The sequence below is a fragment of the Accipiter gentilis genome, chromosome 7, assembly GCF_929443795.1.
Source record: "Accipiter gentilis chromosome 7, bAccGen1.1, whole genome shotgun sequence".
NCBI lineage: Eukaryota > Metazoa > Chordata > Aves > Accipitriformes > Accipitridae > Astur > Astur gentilis.
The window spans coordinates 28,356,204-28,378,925 of record NC_064886.1 but is presented as its reverse complement, the minus strand read 5'-3'; the positions used below and the strand labels follow the sequence as shown (position 1 = coordinate 28,378,925).

The 22,722-nt window shown below is 39.2% G+C and overlaps 1 protein-coding gene across 6 annotated transcripts in view; it reads left to right on the top strand.

Annotated features, from left to right (window-relative positions):
* The first annotated feature begins 578 nt into the window (after positions 1-578).
* Positions 579-22,722, top strand: part of ADCY7 (adenylate cyclase 7) — a 68,372-nt gene continuing 46,228 nt past the window's right edge. For 2 of the 6 annotated variants that reach the window (XM_049806724.1, XM_049806717.1), the window contains exons 1-2: positions 579-692; positions 7,372-7,558. The gene's annotated coding sequence lies outside the window, so the exon portion shown is untranslated. Of the gene's footprint in view, positions 693-7,371; positions 7,559-8,831; positions 8,948-22,722 lie in introns of all 6 variants that reach the window. The other 4 variants (XM_049806720.1, XM_049806718.1, XM_049806721.1 and 1 more) reach the window with 4 other exon arrangements.

Sequence of the window (22,722 nt, the reverse complement as noted above, 5' to 3'; positions counted from 1 at the left end):
AGGGTCAGGTCCCTTGTCCCTGGGGCGCAGCCTGGCTGCGGGGAAGTTCAGAGCACCCCAATGGTGGCCAGATTTTTAAAAGCTGCCTATAAACCTTCCTATTTTTTAGGGTTCTGGGCAAAAGACTGTTTCCACATCTGTACAGCGTGGATGCCGATGGCTCTTCACTCCCCATGCGTGAATCGGGGGGGGGGGGGGGGAGGCGGGGGACGGGACGGGACACGGACACCCCCCAAGCCCTGACACGCTGTGAAGGGCAGGGTGCTGCAGACCTTGCCCGGAGGCCCTCCGACCTGTGGGGGAGCCCCTCGGCTATGCTCCCCCTCATGCCGGGGAGGGTGTTAAAGGCCAGTGACCGAGGCGAGGCTGAGGCCATCCCACCCGGGCGCCTGACGAGAGGCGACCGTTAGGTGCGCGGCGGGATCCCGCGTCCCTCACAGCCGCTTCTGAGGGGCCGCCGTCGGCCCCGCCACCCGCCAGGGGGCAGGAGGGGCGCTGCCGCCGCGCGCGTCCCGCCCTCGCCGCGCCGGGGAGGCTCCCCGGGCCCCAGAGACACCTCAGGCGGCGGCGGCGGCGGCGGCGGCGGAGGAGGAGGAGGAGCAGCAGCAGCAGGAGCAGCGCCCGGTCCCGGTCCCAGTCCCAGTCCTGACCTGCTGCCCCGCCGCTGCCTACTCCTCTTCCGCCGGCCACAGGTGAGAGACCGGGACGGGGAGGGGAGGTACCCCGGGCGTGGGGGGACTCGCAGTCCGCTCTCGCGGAGCGGCCTCGCTCCGCGGAGCACGAAATTAAAAGCGTCGCGTCGATAGGTTTTCCGTGTATAATGGTTATTTACTACCCCTTAGTACGCCACTTGATAGGCTTGCGAACAGCGAACACATTTTCAGGCCCGTAAACCTTTCTCCAAGTTTATTTTGCTTAGAAACGGCGGATTTGGTAAGTTGCGAGGCCTGATAATTTACGTGTGTTTCTGCACACCGGATGAATGGAGAAGTTATTCGCTGGGTTTGTCTTTTGCGGAGTAACGCGCTCAAAAGCCAAAAGCTGACTGTTCTGTGACAGAGTATTTTGGATCCTCTTTTGCTTCTACCTTTTTGGCACAATAGGGCTTTAAATTGCTGAAAGAGGTACTTAAATATCCAGGGGAAACTTGAAATATCTGCAGAAGGTTGGTTCATGTCTTTTTTTACTGCTGAAGAGGTAAGTCGCTTCTAATCTCAGTAGGACACGTTATGGCATTTCTATAACAAGTGAGTGTTCTGTGTTAATAAAAGGATTAAAATGCTTTAGTATGTATAGTACAACATCTGATCATTATTGCTAGGGTCTTATGTTTGCTGCTGGCTGATAAAGTGTGTCATCTAGCAGGGCCGTATTGTCACCAGTGACCCAGGACCCTACTAAAGTCTGTTGAACGTGAGACTTCTTTTATGACCAGTAAAGATGTGGTCAGCAGAAGTGCTGAAGACTGGCAAAGATACTTTGAAAGCATTTTTGGACATGCAAAGTGAATTCTGAGGTGGCTGTGATTTATTATATGAAATAAAGTGTCCTGTGCTCGACACTGCAATATGAAAATTTCTTTATAGTGGGAAATAGGATGTAACTGTACCTGCACTAGTGACCTTACTGCTTTGTGCTAAGATTCATGATGCAGGGATCTTTTAAAAAAAAAAAAGGGAGCTAGGAACTTTAGAAGAAACTCTGCTTTTAAAAAAAGTGAACTTTTAAACTTTATGTCTAAAAAGGAAAAGTACTACAAAGAAATTCTATAGCTATTATATATTTTGAGGATAAATAAGAATAATGTGGTGGTGTCTTTTTCTTTTTTTTTTATAATATTATTTTTAAGCAAGCAGGATTCCAGGAGAAGAAGAGAAATGTTCTAGGAGGGTTTAATGGTCATACCTAGGTCAGAAATAGATAAATAAACAGTGTGGTGGTGTGGTTGTGTGTGTACTGGGGGGTCATGTGTGTTTGTTTAGGTACCCCGACCTTTCAAATGTTGAAGTCCTGATTGGGAAGTTTTTATATGATCCCCTATAGGTGGAAGAAGGGTGTGTTGCAGATCTATGTTAAGACCCATGTTACAATGTACTCATGGTGTGTTTGTGTGTATAGTGAACTATGTACATCTGAAAAAAAACATTGTAGTGGCTGATATTAAAAACAGTATTTGCTAAAGTCACCCACACATTGACAGTTTCCCCCTATCCAGAAGTGTAGAATGGAAAATGAGGAGTACGTGGAACACCGCTCTGAGAACAGTAAGCCAATACTGATTTCTAATGGCCATTATAGCATGTTATTTATGCTTCCAGAAGCCATTACTAGCAGCAATTAGGGTCATTGGGGGTTCTTGTAAAGCAGCCATTAAGCTTCTTTATTTTTTTCTTAATGAAGTTAATGTCAGCACCATTAAGAGAAAACAAGGAAGATACTTCATTCCCTAATGTATGTGGATATTTATGTTCTCATGGTTTGTGCTAAGTGAAAGAGCAGGTGCTGGTTGAGAGCTAATTAGTTTAGGTGTTAGCCTAGAGACAGATGATCATTGTCTTCTGTTAATGTGGGTGTTTGTGTAATTGCCAGTTGCTCTTAGATTTTAAAAAAAAGACAATATCCCCTGTGGAATCACCAAAAAAACCCCCCTCTCTAAATTGCATTTTTAGATTTTTTTGGGGGGTTACATCTTTGACTTGGATTTAACATTACAGAATTTATCAAAATGACTCGTTCTGATTTTAGTTTTATTATGAAGGCTATGAAACATAGGCTAAAACACCACCCAGTGATTGCTCCTTCAGTGTCATGGTTTGTCTTGAAGCTACATTTTATCTTTCTGGAAAGGGATCCAGTCTACCTGGATTTGTTTGGTGTTTCGGATTAACAAAATGTAATAGTCAAACTGTACTAAGCAACTGCAGGGCTTTTATATTGAAAGTGTCATTTGGGACTTATTCTATATACAAATTTTTTTTTTTTTTTTTTTTGTAAATCAGATTGTTTCATTGTCATAAGAAATCACCCTGGGAACTGAGGTGTGTAAGAGCACATAGCCAATGGAATTGATGTTGTCCTCTAGGTTACAATGAGTTGTCTGCTTCGGTGCTGCTTTGACTTACCAATGTGTGAGGATCTGTATTCACTAGCAGTGACCGTGTGTTGGCTGCTGTCTGTCCTACTCGCTTGTTTCTCCTGTTCTTTTGGGCTGGATTTGATGCTCTGTGTGAGAAGCATCTGTGTTCACAAGCAGTTCCAAAGATTTAGGCATACTGTTAACGTGAAGTTACAGACCTTAGGTGATCCAAAAAGGTTTTTCAGGTAAAAACTGGGACCTGGCTGAGCCAAAGATCACTCTTTTCTTCTCTGATCAGAGTCCAGTCAGTATTCAGACTCTTAAATGCAGGAGAAAATCTATTAAACTAACATCTGCAAAGTTTCAAGATGATTATTTGCTAAGCTGGCAGGATGTTACAGAGTGAAATAGTTTGTAACCCCTGTGCAGCTAGATCATCTTGTATTAAAATAAGGAAGTGCAACTTCTTCCTTAGATCATTACAGTATACTTCATGAATAGTCAGTCTTGTGTTTGCTGAAAAACATATTTTATATTTTACATTTTGAAAACAGTAAAGACATTGATCTGGGATTTCCTCATACTCTTATTTAATGAACCACATTTTCTGCTGGGAAAAACTGCTGTCTTTAAAAAAAAAAAAAAAAAAGGAGTTTTATAACACTTCTATCTCATAATAAAAATCATTATAATTGTTATCTCCAGAGACTTGCAAATAATTTAAAAAAAATTATTGCTGTTGCTTGCCTTTTGCCTCTTAGACTATCCTATCTATCTTCCTGAGTCACCTCAAGTAGGATCCAGGCTCTGTCTTGTGCAGCAAGCAGCAGGGTAGTCCATATATTCAGGCAGAGGAGCAAGCAGTACATTTGATCTTTCCTTTGGAAGTGTTTTTCTTTGCCTAATAAGTGTAAGATACAATAGTGTAAATATGCTGTAATAATATTTCCTGCACATCACATGTAGGTTGCTATTGCTGAGTGTTATCTCTTCAGAGTTAGTAAAATTAAGGTGTAAAAGGTGAAATAATTTTGTCAAAGGTGAAATAATTTTGTCTAGGTTACTCAAAGATAAGTAGCAAAACTTAAGTAGATGGGGCTGCTGTTCTTTTCTAATCAAGGCATTGCTTTACCTCAGTAGCTTGGAGTTATGACATGAGTTTGTGTCAAAATGTATCTTTCAAACTTACTCATTTTGTGTAGCCTGTTCTCAGTACCTTTTTTACAAAAATCAAATAACCTTTTCTTTTGTGGCAACCAGGCTGCTGTTTTGATTTTCACAGCACAGGCCCCGCAGTTCAGAGGCTTCAGGTCTGTTGGTGTTTTAAAGATGAAACAAAGTCAAAGCTGGCTCTCATGTGACGCAGGGCTGCACATACCACTTTTCCTAAGAGCTTCCTTCACAGCTAAGGGCCAAAATGTTCCTCTCCTTAACAGCTGTTCTGTAATCCTCATTTCAGCATTAAAACTAGCTTCTGGTCTGTAATTAGAGAGAAGGAACAAATAGGGTGTGTTTAACTTCTGTTTCTGGGCATAAAACTAAGTAATGCATTCTAGTTAAAAACAGAAGTAACAGAGACTTACCAAGGCCGTAACTAATGGCCTAAGTCAGGGAAAGGTGGCAAGTGTCTTTGAATACAGCTGGCTGTTTCTGGCAACTTCTCCCTGAAGTGCCCCAGTGCTATGCTTATGTCTGTGTTTGCTGCAGAGTATGTACGTTTGCTCTGCTCAGGTAGCTTGCAGGACCTCCTGGTAAAGATAATTAAACAAGTTAATTTTCAGACTCATTCTCCTGTGTCCTGCATCACAGTTTGCTAAAGAGTAGTGACAGAGCTTTGTACCATCCTCTGTTCTGTGTGATACAGAAATAAGTACTGTTTGACATGCGAGTTGTCATTAAGCCCACAACAAAATGAATGTGTTTTCCTGAGATGCTTAACAAGTATAGCAATAAATTCTTTATTTTATAATGCTGCCTTGTAAATGGGTGGTTATAAAGCTGCAAGCATACTCTTGTAATACAATCAATATGAAAACATTGTAAAAGGACTTTGTTTTAAGTTGTAAGGTCTTAAGAGTGCATGCTTTATTTCAAGGAAGGAGACAATATAGTAAGTGTTTTATAGGTAGATAAATGTAGAACTAGTTTACATGTGACTGTAACTTTGTTTTTAATTTGTTACTTTTCACTCTATGAAGTTTTGTTATGACTAATAGTGATTAGTTAGCACTTCAACGAGTTGAATAAAATATTTCAGAAAGGTGCCCTTCATTTGTCTATAGCTTGGGTTTTAGTCGTTATTTATTTAATGTCCAATCTGTGACATTGTTTTCTGCTTTATTTATTTATATAAAATATAATACGTTCATACTAGGGGCTTCTTTTAAAGAACTAGTTGATGATTAAACCATCTAGCAGTGACTAATTCTTACCCAGATACCGTTTTCCATCCAAGTAACCACAATGGTGAGGAATCAAGGGTGCCAATAGAATGACAAAGCACATGGAAGGGCTGGGTAATGAGTGCAGCTGGGAAGGAGCCATCAAAGGTGGATTCAAGCAGCCTGAGCTCACTGAGGTTTATTCAAAGTCAGCTGCAATTAATGGAAATGGGCAACAAACCTCTGCTCATTTAAATGCCAGATATTCTTAGCACCTGGCTCGTGTCAACTTGAGTCCATCTGTTACGGTATTTCAGGCAGGACCCGCTTGCTGAAACAAACTCACACTTTAGGCTGTGGAATAAAAAACAGATCAGGTCAAGCTGAGAGAGGATGAACTTTGTACTGGTTTTTCTTTGTGTCTACATCTTTTTCTCTGTTATTGCTACTGAGCTTCTGTAGGGCTAAATCAAAAAAATAAATTCCAGTAGTGGAACAGAATTTCGGTTTCAATTTCCTCATTTGAAAGGAAGCTGGGGCACGGCTATCAAAACTTTCTCACTTCCTGACACTTTCTGACTGATCTTCTGCTCCTCCTTTGCTGCTGGTTTCAGCCTGCTGCCATGAAGGTGGCTGTCATTTCAACAGCAAGGAAACAAACATTTTTATATTTGTGAGATACACATTTATTGGAATAAACTAAAATAAATGACAGAAGACATGAGAAATATATGTAGTTATTACTAACACTTTAATCAGGAACTGGATTTTGAGGTGAAAATGCTTTAAAAATTCTTGTCACGAATAAAGCCAATGAATCAGTTCTGATACTTTAATCATGCAAGTTCTTACTGTCCTGCTTATTCTACGTGTAATATGTGTACTAGTGTATGTAGGCCCTGTGCAGCTTATGAGAAGACAAAGAGAAAAATAGAGACAAAGAATACTTTTGTAGATTTATAACTGGTAGGTTATTGCCCTGATTTATTTCAGTCTGCCATCAGAAGGGACGGTAGGCATTGCAGGGTGTGCGAGCCTTTTCCCTCATGTTGGGTCTGAGGAGCATCTGCAATTCTGCTCGGGAGCTGGGGGGAAACAAGCAGGCGCATCTTGTAGGCTAAAAGTATGATCCTGAGGTGCACCCTGTCTCCGCACTTGGCAATGGTCAGCACCAGGCAGGTGGGGAAAATGTCCCCCCTTGGTTTGACTGTCCAGACAGCTGTATGGCTGGAGCTTTGATGGAGCCTGGCTGGGCGTGAGAAGAGCCTGGAAGGTCTCTCCACTGGTGTGAACCCTCTGGCAGTGGACTTCTAAGCCCCCAAATCTTTTTTCTTCCCCTAGAATTGACATAATCCGCCAGTCACTTCACAATCTTATGAGCTGACTGAGGTTTGGGTTTTTTGGCACAATTTTGCTCTGTTGTGAAGTGTCCATGCAATTAATGAATTTAACAATTTGTTGGGGTTTTTTTTTTTTTTTTTCAGCAAGGGCTTGTATATGTATGTACAGGAGGGCACAGCTTCTTTTGGGAATGTCCTGGGAACTTTAAATTCCTTTCTGCTCACTGGTTATGTAAAAATGACTAATGACAGCTGTGTAAAAGATTATTTTTCTAGAAATATTCTTACATGACTTTGAATATAAATGCAGGAGTAAATGCAATGAAGGGTGTGATTTTTATGGTGTAGCTAAGCTGGCTCAACAAGCAGCTGTCACTAAAAGTGGGCAGTGCTGTTTGTTTCCTGCCCCTGTGCTCCCACCCCTCCCTGAAGTCAGCACTGGTGCTCATCTGACCTGCTGGTGAGCTGATTCATGGAACTAAATGGGCAAAAAGCTATTTTTTTAATAGGATAAGCATTTTTTAAGTGTGATTTTTTTTTTTTTTATTTTATTTATTTTTTCCTCTCTCTGTAGGAACAGAACAGCCAGGCTAGAGGAAGTGCAAGAACATATTGTTGAACTTCTGGAGAGACAGGCGGAGGTGGTTCCCTCCTCTTCGACAGAGCTTGTACTGTAAAACTCTTCTCCTAGTTATCCAAGTAGTAAGTTATACTTCTGCAGACATGCTGGAAAAGTGACCTGGACTGAGTTTTGATTTGAGGTATTGCCAACTGAATTGTTAGCCCAGTTTCAGTACTTCATAAGAAAAGAGCTCTCTGCTCCTCTGCTTTACTTGTACAGCAGGAAATGAATGTGAAAATATTTCACTGAAGTACTTTTAAAAAACCACCTATAGTTTTTTACAAATTCCTGAGGAGTATCCTGTTTTTGGTTTAGTAGTTTTTACTTTTTCTCTTTAGTCTGCTGATGGTAATACAATAACAGTTACAAGCCCCCCACTACCTTTTTCCTCAGGATGCTGCACTTTCAAAATAAGGCAGAAGATGCCTTGCAGTGCTATAGCAACAGTTTTGTTGGCATATACTGTGATTTGGTAAAGAAAGTGCAGCGTTATTGCGTGTAACATAATAATACATAATTTACAGCTGTTGGAAGGTAGTCAAAGCTACGAGTTGCTCTGAGAAAGTGAGAATTTAGTTTGATAATAGTATAAACACCATGTTTAGCTTTCAAAGAAATAGGAAAAAAACCCCACTATAGTTACTTTGTAAAAAACAATTTGATGCAGTTCTCACAGTGCCACAATAGGCAAAATTCCACACAGGTGGTTTTATTTTACCCAGCAATCTGATGTGTTGATTACTTGCATATTCAGGGCTCACTTGCAGAGCTGTAGTGATTTAGAACGTGATTTAGTGACACAGGTTTTCAGTGTGAGCAGAGCTGCATGTGGGTGTTAATTACTTCTAGTCAGGTACAGACCAATAAATTCACAATGTTGCTAGATAAAGAAGATTAAATTGCAACTCATGAATAATATATTGGAAGAATAAAGGGGGAAACTTTGTTTTTCAAGTTTCTCAGCAAATTCAGGCAAGAATTAAGAGCTGTTTTTACTTATATTGGCTGTGTGTTCCATACCTGTTTATCAAGCATGTTTACGTAGGGCATTTGGATGTAGTTGTAGCTAAACTGGTTTACTAGAGTAGCATTAAGCACTTGTTTTACATGTTGAATTAATTTGTCCTACATTTATGCAGGCTATTGTATTTAGAAATTCATTCTGCTGCACTTATTTTGAATTGCATTGAAATATAGATCCTTAATCAGTGATGGTTAGGCTTTTCTTGGAGTTGTCTCTGCTGCTGATAAAATTATGTATATATAAAGAGATGTATATATAAAGATATATATACATGTGTATGTATAAATAAAGAAAACTAACTAAAGTGTAATTTCTGGAGGCTACAGAATCTAAAAGATGCTGTGCTTGTTTCTTTCTATCTTTCTGGATGGCTTCTCATCATGTTCAGTGTATCATTATCCCAGGCGTCATTCTTTGGGCTTGTGCATTTACAAATGGATAACCAATGTTTCAAGAAGCACTTGCCAAAAAAAAACCCCAAACAACTAAACTGATTACTTACTGGTAAGTCTGAGGAGTGTTCGCTGTAAAAAGTATGCGAAAGCTGTGAATCAGTTAATTTGCTTTCTTATTTAAACCAAGGCAAGGGGTGAGGTAACACTTCTTCAGTGCAGTGTATTCAACATAGCTTTCAGCATGCTGAATATAACATAGTGTTTAGTTGGAGTAGTTGGAAAGAGGGTGATGTGTTGCAGTTCTTGCATGCTATAAAAACATTCTCACTAGAAACAGAGGGACTTTCGTGAGGGGAAAAGAGTAAGGGGGGGTGGGGAGGAGGAAGGATTTCTTTAACTGTGGCACTGCCCTCACAGAAATGGGATAACTGTAGGTTGCTGGCAGAGGAGACCTAATTATATTGTATAATAATACTATAGTGGACCTGGGTAAAACTTGCTACAACCCAGAGTCAGTCTAGGTTAATGATAATGCTGAGATGGGGGCTCTGGAAGATAACAAAAGAGGGAAGGCAGCCTATGTCTTCTGGAAACCTGGTGTGATTTAAAAGCACTTTTGCATGCACCTACCTAATGCATTGGTGATCAAATTGTCCAGAAATATTTTTTAGTTGCTCTGACCTGAACCCTGCTCTCAGAGCAGTGGGCTAGCAGTGGGCAGGGGAAGCATGCAGACTCTGAGTGGGGAACTACTCTGTCCCTCTTTTCAGTGTTGTGGTTGAATTTTGGTAAGTTCTGTTCTTGTTAGTTGCTAGTTAGTGGTGTTACCACCCTGATTTGTGCTTTCTCTGCAAGACATCAGATAGCTGTATTTGTGTGCACCCCATATGGGAGGGTTTTAAGCACCTTGGGCTTCTGGATGCTGCCTCTCTGGGCTTGCTCACTGAGCCTGGACGTTGGGAACAACTGCCCTGGACCTTAAAATCACTGCTGACTCTCTGCATCTGTTTGAAGTAAACTTATCTGGAGTCCACCTGCTAGGAACACTTAACTCTTAGAGGCATGAGGTAGCTGACAGTCACAAAGATGCATAGCTAGTTGTGGGGGAATTTTTAAAGCACTTTTCCAAGTGATGCTGGAGGTTGCTGGTCAGTGCGAAACAAACTAAACTGCATGCTGTTCCCTGAATCTCCCCTCTTTGCAGTGTTCTTCTGGATTTAGTCGATGCTCTCCAGGCTTCCTATGTCCCTGTTTCAGTACTTGATGCCCCCAGTGCAGGCTTTTCTTTACTCTGTGAGAAGGATTCAAGCAGACTTCGATTCTCTTGCTGTTCCCTCTGCTGCTGTGTGACCCTCTGGTCAGTCACAAACCCTTGGGTGGTCTGTTGCACGGTTACCACACAGTTTGAGTTCAGACCTGAAAAACTGGTTTTTATAGGCACTAACCATCTGTTCTGCTAGGGAACGGCCCAGGTAATTGTGGATGGTCTTTAATGATGTCTTGTTCAGCAGTGGAGGCTGAGCGCCACTCCTCCCTCTGTGCAATGCCATACAACCAGCCCTTCCTAACTGTGTTCCCCTTCTTGAGCAAAAAAAGTTACATTTAAAGAGCATTAATACTGTCCAGCTGAACTTCAGAATATGTATGTAGGTTCCTGTGATAGTTATGAGGAATATGTGATTACAGAGCAGAGCTGCTTATCATAGCATTGTTTCCTCACCCACTCCAGAAGTGTATGCAGTCAGGCTGTGTGTGTATCTTGTAACATAAACATATATTCTTACATCAGGGGAGCAACTCCGTAATTATGGCCACTTTGGCTTTCAGACAATCATCAGACAGGTCTGCATTCTAACCTAAGAGGATGACTGCACAAAGCATTGTGAGGGAGCAAGCTAAAATGCCTTAGTCACTACCTGTGTGTAATGTTATCCTCCATAAGGTAAAATGTGAGACAGGTTATTCTATTTTCCTTTACAGGAGACTATGAGTTTGTATGTTGGCAGTTACTATGGGAGATTTTACATGCTATTAATCCTCATGTTTTAATCAACCTACTAATAGTTTATTTGTGTAACTAGGTAGTTAATTTTCTTTAACATGGTAGCCTTTAATAAAAAAAATAATCTTTAAAATCTGAATAATTTGATATTTTGGACAGACAGTTTGTAGAACACAAACTGCATTTTATGCCTTTGGATTGGAAATAATACCTGTGTCAGAATGATCCCAAGAGGTAGCTTTGTGTAGTTCTAAGCTTCTTGGGGTGTTTGCCTGTATTCCCATAAACCATTCATTATTATTAATTCTTTTCTTTGTTGATATACAGCTAACAGGATGAAAAGGTAGGCAACCATTATGTTTACTCACCTGCCCTTCCTCTGTTTAAAAAAAAGCCTTTTTTTTTTTTTTTTTTTTTTTTTTTTTTACAAGGTGGTAACCTGGGGGGGAGCACCCTCCTTGCAATGTTACCAAACATAGCTTTTGGTTATGAATTGCTTAAAAAAAAAAAAAAAAAAAAAAGGCATTTCAAAACTGTAAGGCTCATCTTTCACTTGCCTTATGAATGTTGATCTATTTTTGGCCTAAGTTGAGTTTTTCACTGCAGTCAAGTGCTGAAAGCTTTATTTAAAACACAATTTTGTGTTTGTCCGCTAAAAATGTCTGCTGTCATTAATATACTGATAAAGCTCTAACCTTGTGAGCCAGCGGGCTAAATCATTCTTCTAACTTCCTTCCTGTCTTAATGGAGAACTCAGCAAACTTTTAAGCCCTTTCCTTGGGCCTATGACTTACATTTTTTACATATATTTCCCTATAGTGAAATATTAATTTTAGATTTCAAGCACACTAAATGAAGGAATATATGGCTAAGATTATATGCTATGCTTCTGGAATATGCCATATGGTTTTGTATCGGTGCAGTTACCTTAGTTTTGTACTTTAGCTTGTTTGTGCAAGAGACTAATTTCTGAACAAGAACTATTGGTACAGCCTTCCCAAAGTAGGAGTACTGACACAAGTGTCTGGTTTTATTGATGAGCTTCCTGGCTTTTCTTTTGTTTGACTTCTGCCAGAATGAGAACATACCTTTTCTTATTTGCAATTTCTTGACCTGGATTTACCGTGCCATCTGAGTTCCTTGATGCGTCATTCACTGAATCGTCCCTATTCCTTAGGCTGAACTCCTCTTGATCTTTTCTGTAGGGTCATAAAAGAAGGGCATACTGGGAAAGTCGCTGAAGTGATTGGAGGAGGAGCAGTCATCAGGCCAAGTGCTGCTCCCTGTCTGTAAGCTGGGAGGATCAGACCTCTGGTCTGGTCTGTATTGGCTCTGGGGAGATGGTGCACGGCTGTGATCAAGAGTTCCTCAGGAGTGGAGAGGGCCCCACCCCAGTGTTGCAATCTGCCTTCACAATATAAACTGCAGGAAGAAACATTAGAGTTACACACATATGTAGTGGTACTTAATTCAGCGGTTTTTTTCTCACAGTTACGACTTTTATCGCTTTTTGTTTAAAAGATAGGTTTCTAAACACATTTTTATGCTAGCTTCGAGGCTTCATCTCAGCCAAGGGACAAAAATTTAGGGGAAACTTATAATCAAACAACACTTAAAAATTTTGATGTATTGTTATGTTTTCTGTCATGAATATAATTTTATGTAAACTTTGTTTATTGCAGGTGACTTGAATCCTTGCTTTATGTTCACGGTACAGATTTATTTCCAGCCGTGACATCGATAAAACAGACATGTAGTATTCATAGTACACGTAAAATATCTCTTGTACTTGGGGTACTTGATTTGCAGCTTTGATTTTACTTTATTTTACTTCTTTTGTGCATCATCCTCTCTAAGAATTCAGGATTTCATAAATCAGTGTTTTGGGTGGAGAGTTCAGTGAATGTTAGTTTCTTTGTTCATTGTTCCTAGCTACTGTCTAAACATAAAATTTTTTTCTTAATGCTTTCTTAATTTGTGCTTGATCTCTGCTACTAACAGGGTACAACTTGTTTCCTGAAGGGACACTTTTTTCTTTTACCCCACTGATTTTTTTTTTTTTTGAACATCCCTTGAACTGTTAGTACCTTTCTTGCAAATCTGTTATGTCTCACGCACACCCCTTTGTTTTAAATTGCATCGAAAGCTGAGAGTCTGTGTGAAAGGTAGTCTATTTCTATGCTTGTCACTGAACATATTCAAGCAGTTGTGTCTTTTTGTAAAAACACTGTGGAGCAACTATAATGTTTTGAAACTTAAGTTTTGACTGCTTTTATTTTCTCATCTCTTTTTCATGCTTGTATATGCTTATATGTATACTTAAAAAAGAGACAGTGATTAAATTATTGGTATAGTCCAACATTAATGTGCCTGAATACATATATCATCAAACAGTAACTGCTTACAGTCATTTTAAGGAGTGGAGTAGAATTTTTTAACAAAAATACATACCAGACATTTTCACTTATGTTTTGTCCTTTCCCTTCCTCATTTCTGACTTCTTGTAGTGTCTGTATGCCTAGGCTTAACATGGTGATAAAGTAGTAAAAGTCTGGGTGTAAACCAATGTTTTATGATTTAAATAAATGTTACAGCATTTTTATCTCTGTGTGTAATACGTAGAGTAGCTAAAAATGTAGATGTGCCTGCTTTATGCATTGTTTAGGTCACTGAAGGGTTGCATATGGCTTATGTTTTTCCTTACCCTGAAACATTTGGCTGTTAGCTCCTGGATGTAGTGGGCTGACTTAGTGATAAAGACCAGATTTGTCATAGTGTGCATTATATTGTATGTCAGTGGCTTCTGCTTCATTTGTTAAATTTTTAACTTTTAGATACTTTCTTTTTCAAGCATCATGGTATTTCATAGTGAAACTTTGTGAAAGTCAGTTAAATGACTTAATTTAAAACCAACAGAAACGTCTGAGAGAAGTGTTAGTGGTTTTTTTGATTTGTAAATATTTGGGGAGTATGTTACTTCAGAAACACTATAAACATGTAAATGTGGCTTTTCTTTCTCATTGGGAAGAATTGCCTCTTTCTAGACTGGTAAACAAATGCAAAAATACTTGTTTTTTTGATTTGCCTCAGAGAGGTGTGTAAGATATATGACACGTACTATGAACTGCAAAATGGTCATAAAATGATTGATATTTTTTAAGTTTGTGTGCTTAACTCCCTTTTGACTAAAAGAGTGAGCTAAGCTTTTTAAATAGTTCTTTTTATCTTGAAAATCCTTTGATTAATGCTGCCCCATTTCCTGCACTTGAATACAGATACTTTTGGTGCACATTTTGCTATGCAACAGTTGTAAGTTGGAAGAATGCTTTTTTTTTTTCTGCCACATGAAATTACTGCTTTTTTAGGCAACAGCTGTCAAGCGTGATTTAGTGGTGGAAGCATAAACCTAGCAGTCAAAAGATGTGAATAGTGTTTGTAGGGTGATTGTAGCAAGTGAGACCTTTTTTTCTGGTTTTTTTTGTTTTTTTTTTTTCTTTCTGCAAAATTGATAGAAATAAGAGTACATGCAGTTTTATTTACTCATCTTGGAGGCCCCCAGACAAAAGTGGAGAGCGTTCTGGACACTAACAGTAATTTGGCTGCTGGCAGTTGCCCGAAGTACTGGTAGTATGTTCTTGCTCTTACTGAAGAATAAAGTAGCAGTTCTCTCTCTCTCTCTCTCTCTCTCTCTCTCTCTCTCTTTTAATAAACGTAAGTCGGCTTGGATCCTGCTCGGCAGCCTGTTGTGAAAGTCATCACTTCTAATAGCACAATGCCCCAGGGACCGCCACAGGGCATTGACTGGCTCAGTACTGACTCAGAGCCTAAATTGTTGACACTGTTCATCTAGAAAAATGATGCAATTATGATTCTTCTCCCTAGTCAGGGAAAGCATCTTGGATGTCCTCATTCACAGCTCCAGTTTTCAGAGATGGGGTGAGCCAGTCTGACTGGGGTGAGCCTTTCCTGCTTGCATATATTTATCAGTCCCTTTTCTTTAAATTCTTAAATATTTCCCAGAGAATATGGACTGGTTGTAACTAAACTGTTAATAGGTTTTGTGAGGTGTTAAAATAGAGAATTACAGACCACCGTGACTACTTGTTTAGCAAAGGCATTGAGAGATCTGTTTTCCCCTGAGAAGTTGATCTTTTCTGGTGCTAGCTCTTGCCTGGCATCTTTCCGGGCTGTCCCTTGTCTCAGGGCACTTGTGGGAGTACAGTTCCTTCCTCTGATGGCTGCAGCAGCATTTTCAGGTTAAGGAGGACCTTCTTGCTGTCACCTCCTTCTTCTGCCTCTGTTCCACAGCCGGCCACTCTCAGCTGTGCTGGCCGTGCTGCCACAAAGCTACGCTGGCCACAATCACTGACTCTGTCTGCCTCCTAGGCAAAAAGGAACGAAAGCTGGGAGACACAAATGGTTATTTTTGAGCTTATCTGCCTGCATGTGGGCCTAGAAATAGCGACATGCACATAACGAAAGAATGGTGTGGTGTGGTGACAAGATAGGAGTGAGTGGTGGGGAGGAAGAGGGGAAGAGGAGGAGAAACTCAAGCAAATATTGCTGGAGATTCCCCTGTTGCAGAGCTGTAGCCAATACTTGTGGGTTTCACTCTTTAAAACAAGCAGCAAAAGTTTCCTCTCTAGATTTCTGTTCATTAAACTAATTTAAACTCTGTGTGCAGGGAGGGTGGTGATTTATGAATAAAGATGCACTTGCTGTAGTAGATATTTGTATTTGAATACATCCCTGGTAGTGATACTTCTCACTTCACTTGTAGGCCCTTCCCCTGTTATATTAGGGTTTCTTTGCTTAAGCAGTGAGTTGTACTTTAGAAATAAGGAAGTGATGGTAATGATGCATGTGTCAGCTTGAACCATATGTAAAAAAGTAGTGGTCATGTTACAACTGTATGAACGGAATGAAAGGAACTTCATGATTTCATCCACTGTTCTGTCTTGCCATTGCTCAGATATACTGATTTAATTTGCTACTGAAAAACCTGATGTTAAATGAAAGATTACCCCCCCCCCCCCCTTCTGTAACTGAATTTACAGCACTGATATGCTGTGTTGTTTTTGTAACTGCCGTGTCTGTCAGTGGGAGTTGAACTGACATTCTGCTATCCTTAACATCATGCATTCTTATTTAATTATATATTTATTTTCTTAATATAATAATATTAGACAATAACTTAATTATTATTTTATGTGATATTTAAAGCCCAGCATTGTGGTTCCTGCCACAGCTGAGCAAACGTTCTCCTCCAGGGTTTATATCAATTTCTGCAAGTATGATATTAAAGTCCGGCAAAAGATTTCAGTGCCAATGAAGATGTTTACTGTAATGCATTGTTATAGTCCAAAAATATTTGTCTTATGAACTTGGGACTACTGTATTTCTAAAATGTCTTGTGAATATTGATTTATTTTGCTGGCAGCTTTTGTGGGTGGATGATGGTATTAGGTCAGTTCCATTGGGAGAGAAAAAAGGGATACCAAACACTCAGAGCCAGCCAGCCAGCAGGAAATCTGTGGGAGAGCCAAAGGCTAGAAAATGGTTCTTGAGTTCTTTACTTTAACCATAGTGGTCGTCCTTCTCACACAAGGGCTAAAGGCTTCAGAAGGTTTTGAGAATTTGTATGTGCACCGGATGGAAAGACGGGATTACAGTCGAGAAAAATAACTCTGGAATTTATAATGCTTTAACCACAGGATGTGGTTATTGAAATAACGTTCTTGGGTTTTTGGCAATATTTGGATCTCAGGCCTGCTCTTAAACTGTGCCAAACAACTTCAGTGAAAGTTAAAAGTAATCAGAATTTTGAAATGTGGGGAAATGGCTGTGAGAATAGTTAAATGGGTGGGGTTTGCTTCTACAGTAGCTCCTTGATCTACCAGGTAAGATTTGGCCAGTGAACTATCAAGCTTGGGTTCTCTTCCCAGATCTGCTCCCAAGGTGCTTCGTAGCATGGGTGTTGGCTGAGCACTTTCCTTACTTGTAACTTCTTGCTTTCTCCTTGTGTTTCTGTGTAGAATGTGAATCTTTGAATCATGGGTTATCTTTTAGGAAACTACCAGAAGATCAGATCTTGGGGCTATGGCTTAAGTCCATTATTAGTTTGTATTTTGTTGGGGTATAGTGTTCACAAAAACTTCTTATTTCCTCCCTCAACATCAAAAGATAAACTCAGGTATTTTATGGATGTTGTATAGTTTAATTACATTTTCATTAAAGGATATTGCTTTTCCTCAGTTTTGAATGGTTAATTCCTAGATTGTAATTTCTGAATTTCTGTCACTTAATTTTTTATCTCATAATGCCATTTGATCTGTTTATAGGTGAATAGTTGAAGTCCACTGTTGCATTATTAGTTTGGCACATTTTCTCTCTCTTTTGGTTGATCCTATAGGGTTTCAACTCTATAGTGCTCTTCACTCAGGCTAGTTTTGGTGTAAATCCCTACTGCTATCAACCCTGTCAAAGTGCACGTGTAAACTAGATAGTAGTGTGAATGTGTTAAGAGAAAGAGAGTTTTGCCAAATAGCTTCCACTGAAGCTGGAGAGCTGCAGCGGCAAGAGGGGAAACCAAGTATTCTTTGAAACAGCCTTGTAGTAATGATGTTTCTGTTGTTGCATTTGCTTATTTTTAAAAGTTGCAATTTTAGATGTGAAACAGTTTAAATATGAACAACTGTTTCCTAAGATCCTAATTAACTACTTCTACCAGGTAGAAAAACCCTGGTTACTGAAACTGGAAACCACTCCAGCAGTGCTACATAACCTTTAGACCTATGAGAGCAAGAAAGATTGTACCAGAAACTGTTGGGAGACCTTCTTAGCAGTACGTGTGTGTTCTTGCTTCAAACTTCCCGCATTCAGGAAGTAGTTCCTGCATTAATTAAATATTACTCCAAACAGACCAGAAACCAGTCTTTGTGTAGAAATCCAGTTTTCTAGGTGTATGCTGAGGAGGATCTCATTTCATGTGGGTTTATAAGACAGCGGTAGCCAAGTTCATATGCAAGAAGAGGTAAAATGAAGAAGGGAACTGAAGGCTGTTCAGTAAGTTGTAACATGTACAGTCAGCACGCTCCTTCATATTGTAGTTTAGGATTTTAAAAATCCCTTTTGTGGGAGAAATCGATACACTCTCAACTCTTTGTGTGGTTTTAAATGTAATTTTGAAGGTAGTATGGGAGAGGAAGTAGTGCTGGTTTTATCTAATATTGTTTGCTTTGTTCTGACTTTCTTTTTTGTTCCTGAGCATTTAGATTGTTTCTACAATAAACTGTCTTGGACCTTTCTGAATAAAGTAAACTTTAAGCTAAGCATCAGTGCAATTTATGTTTCCTTATACTATTATTTAGGATAACATGCAAGTGATTTTTAAAAGATCTGTAAGTGTTAGCCAGGCAGTAAGTAAAGTAGAAAGAAGCATCTTATTATTTGTAATAGTTTTAGTTTGATTTATAAATGATTGTTTATTAAAAAAAAAGTAATATGAAATATATTTTAAGCATTTCTGAAAATTATTGAGAGTTCTTAAATATAGACTATATGTAGCTGAGGGGGAAATAACTTCAACAGTGTTATAAAACATCGTCTGAGGGATCTGCCTGTTAATATATAGTTGAAGTACAGCACGATATTTTAATAATACAAATCACATTTTTGTTTTAAAATACTTTTGTTCAGTTAAAATTATTGTAATGAAATGTGGTTTTTACACATATGATATAAAATACTTCCAAACCTGTACTGGATACATGTTATGCCACTATGTTTTACCCAAAAAGACTTCAAATGAATGTCAGTATTTCAGTTCAGAGTATTTATTAGTGAAGTTGTTAAAAAATGGTACAAGAGTTTTCCTGTAAAATATTTCACTTCTCAGTGTAAATTTGATTAATTTGAACTACATTAAGATATTTCTACAACTGTGGATATTCAGGATGAGCATTCAAGTTAGGGCTCTAGCAGTATTAGTGTTGCTGTTATGCCTGCTGGCAGGGTAAACTCTTGAGACTCATGGCAACTTTATACTTTTAAGTTAATAAATAAACTAAGTAGATAACCAGAAACCCTTGGTGCACTGCGGTGTTTCTTCTCAGAGGTTTCTGAAGGTTTCCACTGAGTTGGAAAGTCTGAGTAAAGATAATGTGAATGAACACTTTTGAAAATAGTAGTCAAAGCTGTTATTAATAATTTCTACGTATGTTTAAAAAATGAAGCTACTGGTCAGAATACAAAGTATATCTCGTATCTGCATCAAAAGAAAAAAGTGAAGGGGGCCGCTCGTTTGAAAAAGGGAGTCAAACAAAACCGACGTTTTGTTAACTTCTGTATAATTTCCATAACCACAGTGAAATCTGGATTTCCACAGTTTATTTAATATGCTGGTGAATGATCAGTGAACAGATGTCTTGAATAAAACTGGGAAGAATCAAACAATTGTTCAAGTCTTTGCTCTAAACAAGTGTTACATTTGGTGAAGTATAATAAATATGGGATTTCATAATAAAAAAATAATCCATCTTTCTGTTCTGGAGTTCCTGTTATGTGAAATCTGTTGTTTATTGAAGCTAATGAAGTCTCCCTAAAATTAATCAAGAACTATCGTCATGTCCTCCTCTCTGTGCTCTGATACTCCAAACCTAAACCAAATGAAGTCTTGAAAATAGTAATAGACAGGTGTATTACTAAGGAGAAAAAGGAAGACCCTTTTTTACCCTTTTTTTAATTCTGTAGGGTTTTTTTTTCACCTCTGATCAGTTTTAGCTTGATAAAGTTTAGATACTTTTTTAAAAAAAACAGAGTAAAGCATATCTGCTGCAGGTGCCACATTGATCCACCAGCTCAATACTACGCAAATAACAAATTGGTAGGTGCGAAAAGCAACTGCAGTTATAGCAGCAAGGTGCAGTGCTCATAATGTAACTGGTTAAATGTTCTTCAGTCAAAATGAAAATGGTCTGCAAGCTGTTGCTAGGGAAATAGGCACCTGTGGTTAGTGTTGAATGCAGAGAGGTTTGTCTGTCTTGCAGATCAAAAAATGGCTCAAAGCACTTAGTCTGTGTATCACTTTACTTCTGGAAACTTGCTGCTTATCAGCAGACTGGTTGCTCTTCCTCTGAGGAGCTTCAGTTACAAATAGAAAGAGAGTCTTTTCTTGTTTCCCCCACCCCCTACATTTTGATCTAAAGTATTTCTCTTGTTATCGTTGTTTATAATGTCTGTGTATGGTAGGAAGTATACTGGCCTCAGGACCTGATCCTGAGAACACTTCTGGGGCAGAGCAGCAGCTTGATCCCTCTGCAACTGAAGTGAATCTTGCATATAACTGTTTATCAGGGGCTCTGGTGAAAGTTATGTTCTTAGGCACATCTTTAAAAAATAATTAAAAAAAATAATCAGTGAAACTTTGTGAATTTGGCGTAGTCCTTAGATTAATTCTCTAAAAGCTAACTAGGTACATTGCAAGTATGAATTGCTACGATTAAGCACCTTCATAAACATTGAAAACAATTCTAGCTCCTCTTCTAAAATCTCTGAAGAGTGTTGTTTCTGGGATGGTTTTTGAAAAATGTCATAATATATTTTTCTAAATGGCATTATGAAATTTCTAGGACACCCTAACCAGTTGGGTATCCTCCTCATTTTCCCAAATGAATACCAGTAAACTGCTGCCTAGTATTGCTCTCCAGATTACACTGGTCCATTTCAAAGTAACATGAGGCATCTTTCTGCTGATCACCAGGGACTCGTCCTTAAGACTGGATACATAATAAGGTGAAAGTAAAGAAGCTGCTTATTTGGGCATTCCAGATTGAACATGTAACAGAGGTTAAACAAAGTCTTACTTTTACATGCTTTTACACAGCGCAGACACAGCAGATTTGTATCTGTCTTTTCAGATGAACTCCGAGATGCCATCTTGCTTTTTCCTCTCATCTATCTCCAAGGCTGCCGGAAGACTTTGTCAGGATCCTGTCCTTTTTCTTAAGAATCATCTCCAATTTCCACCTAACTTCTCTAAATACTGCTGCCAGTTGGGCTTAGCTAGGTGGAGCTAACTCCTGGCCAAGAGGTAATGGGATTTGGTCACAACTGTCCCTGGGCTTAGGTATGAACTGAACATTTAAACCACTTTAACAGAATGGAGTGCCTATTTTGAGTGGTGATTAAAGTAGTTTGTATACCCTAGCAAAAAATTAACAGAAAATTACTATAGGTTTATTTGAATTCTTTTTGCAATTAAATACTTTGCATCGACTCTGATTTTGTGCCAGATTATTTGGCGGTTTCACTTGCCTTTTGATTTCCAATGTGGGTCTTGAGTAATGGAGCACTGGGGTGAACAATGAAGTAGATGTTGATATGTTCCCTTTCCAGAACAGCTATTTAACTTGTATCAGGTTTCCCACTGACATCTTAATTCCAATTTCCTTCTCTGGGCCTTTTTTCTTCTGGGTCATTGTTTCAACACTGCTGTATAACCATTTATTCCCCTTCTTGGTTCCTATCCCTGGTGAGTGTGTTCTGAATTCCAACGATGAATAGTGAGCAACCATGCCTCCTGCCAGTGCCTGGTACATCGCTAAGGTATTGAACTTCTTTGGCATTTTGTCACATCTGAACAGTTGTTCCCATAATGCATGTAAAAATGATAAAGTAGGAAGAGGGGAAGACAAAGCCAAGAGCTGTTATGTGTGATATGGATTCCCCTACTGGAGAGCTGGTGCACTAAGTTCAAGGATGATAATGTGACTGTGTCTTCTGATCATCTGCCTATCTGGAGATACCATCTTCTATTCGTGACATCCTAGGAATGTGCCTTTCTGCCGTTCTTGTGCTCCAAGACAAGAAAATCTAGTGGGCAGAGTCTCTTCATTTCCACACTAGCAGTAGATAAGCCTTCATCCAGAACTGCAAGGTGCAGGGAGGGAATGTTTGGGGTTTTTTCAGCTGGTTTTCCTGCCATGTTGTCATATTCATTGATCTGTGATCCAAAATCCCAAACAGTATTTTATGCTCTTTTGAGTTACGCATTGTTTTATTCAAGTTTTTCTTCTTTGTGTGTTGGGTTTTTTTAATTGCTGATATTTGATCTCGTGTGTAATAAAACTTACTGAAAAACAGGGCTTTCATTATCAAGAATGCTGTAAAAGTTAGTAAAACATTCTTCTATTTCTAGCAGAGTATCCTTTGCTGTCACACAGGCCTTGAAAAGCACTGGGAACAGTTAGCATAAAAATGATACCTCTCATCAGTCTTCAGCCACCTTCTCAGATGCTTCCATCTATCATTAAGTATTTCAAACAAGTTACATTCATGCTGCAGCTTGCCACGGTATAGTTAAGTACTTTTTCTTCTATTGATTGCCTGGATAAAAGGTTCATAATAGGTGGAGATGGAGATTATAAGTAGTTTTTTCTTCCTTGAACTACAAAGGGAAGAAATAGAAGCATTGTTAATGCTTACAGTGGTCCTTGGAGTACAGATTTTCTGTCTTGGTGCAGGTTGGTGTGTGTGATACGTCAAAAGATTTAGTGTCAAGGATCGTACCTGAGTGGGCTGCACTCCCTCTACTGTAGGAATTTCAAAATGATTGAACAAACCATAGTGGAGTGGAGAAATACGATTTTTTGCTGATGAATCCTGTGGCCTGTAATGGTAAGCAAACAACAAGCATGTGTGTTCTTTATCAGTAATCTCAGTAAGATTTATGACCATAAAACCCCAGAGTAATCTGTTATGCACAGTTCAGCATTACAGTCCAGGTAAAAAGTGCTTTCTCAACGGCTGTGCACAGCCCTGGGGATTGGTTAGATACCAATCAGTGATAACCTTCACTAGGGTAGCGGCTGCATACTTTGCTA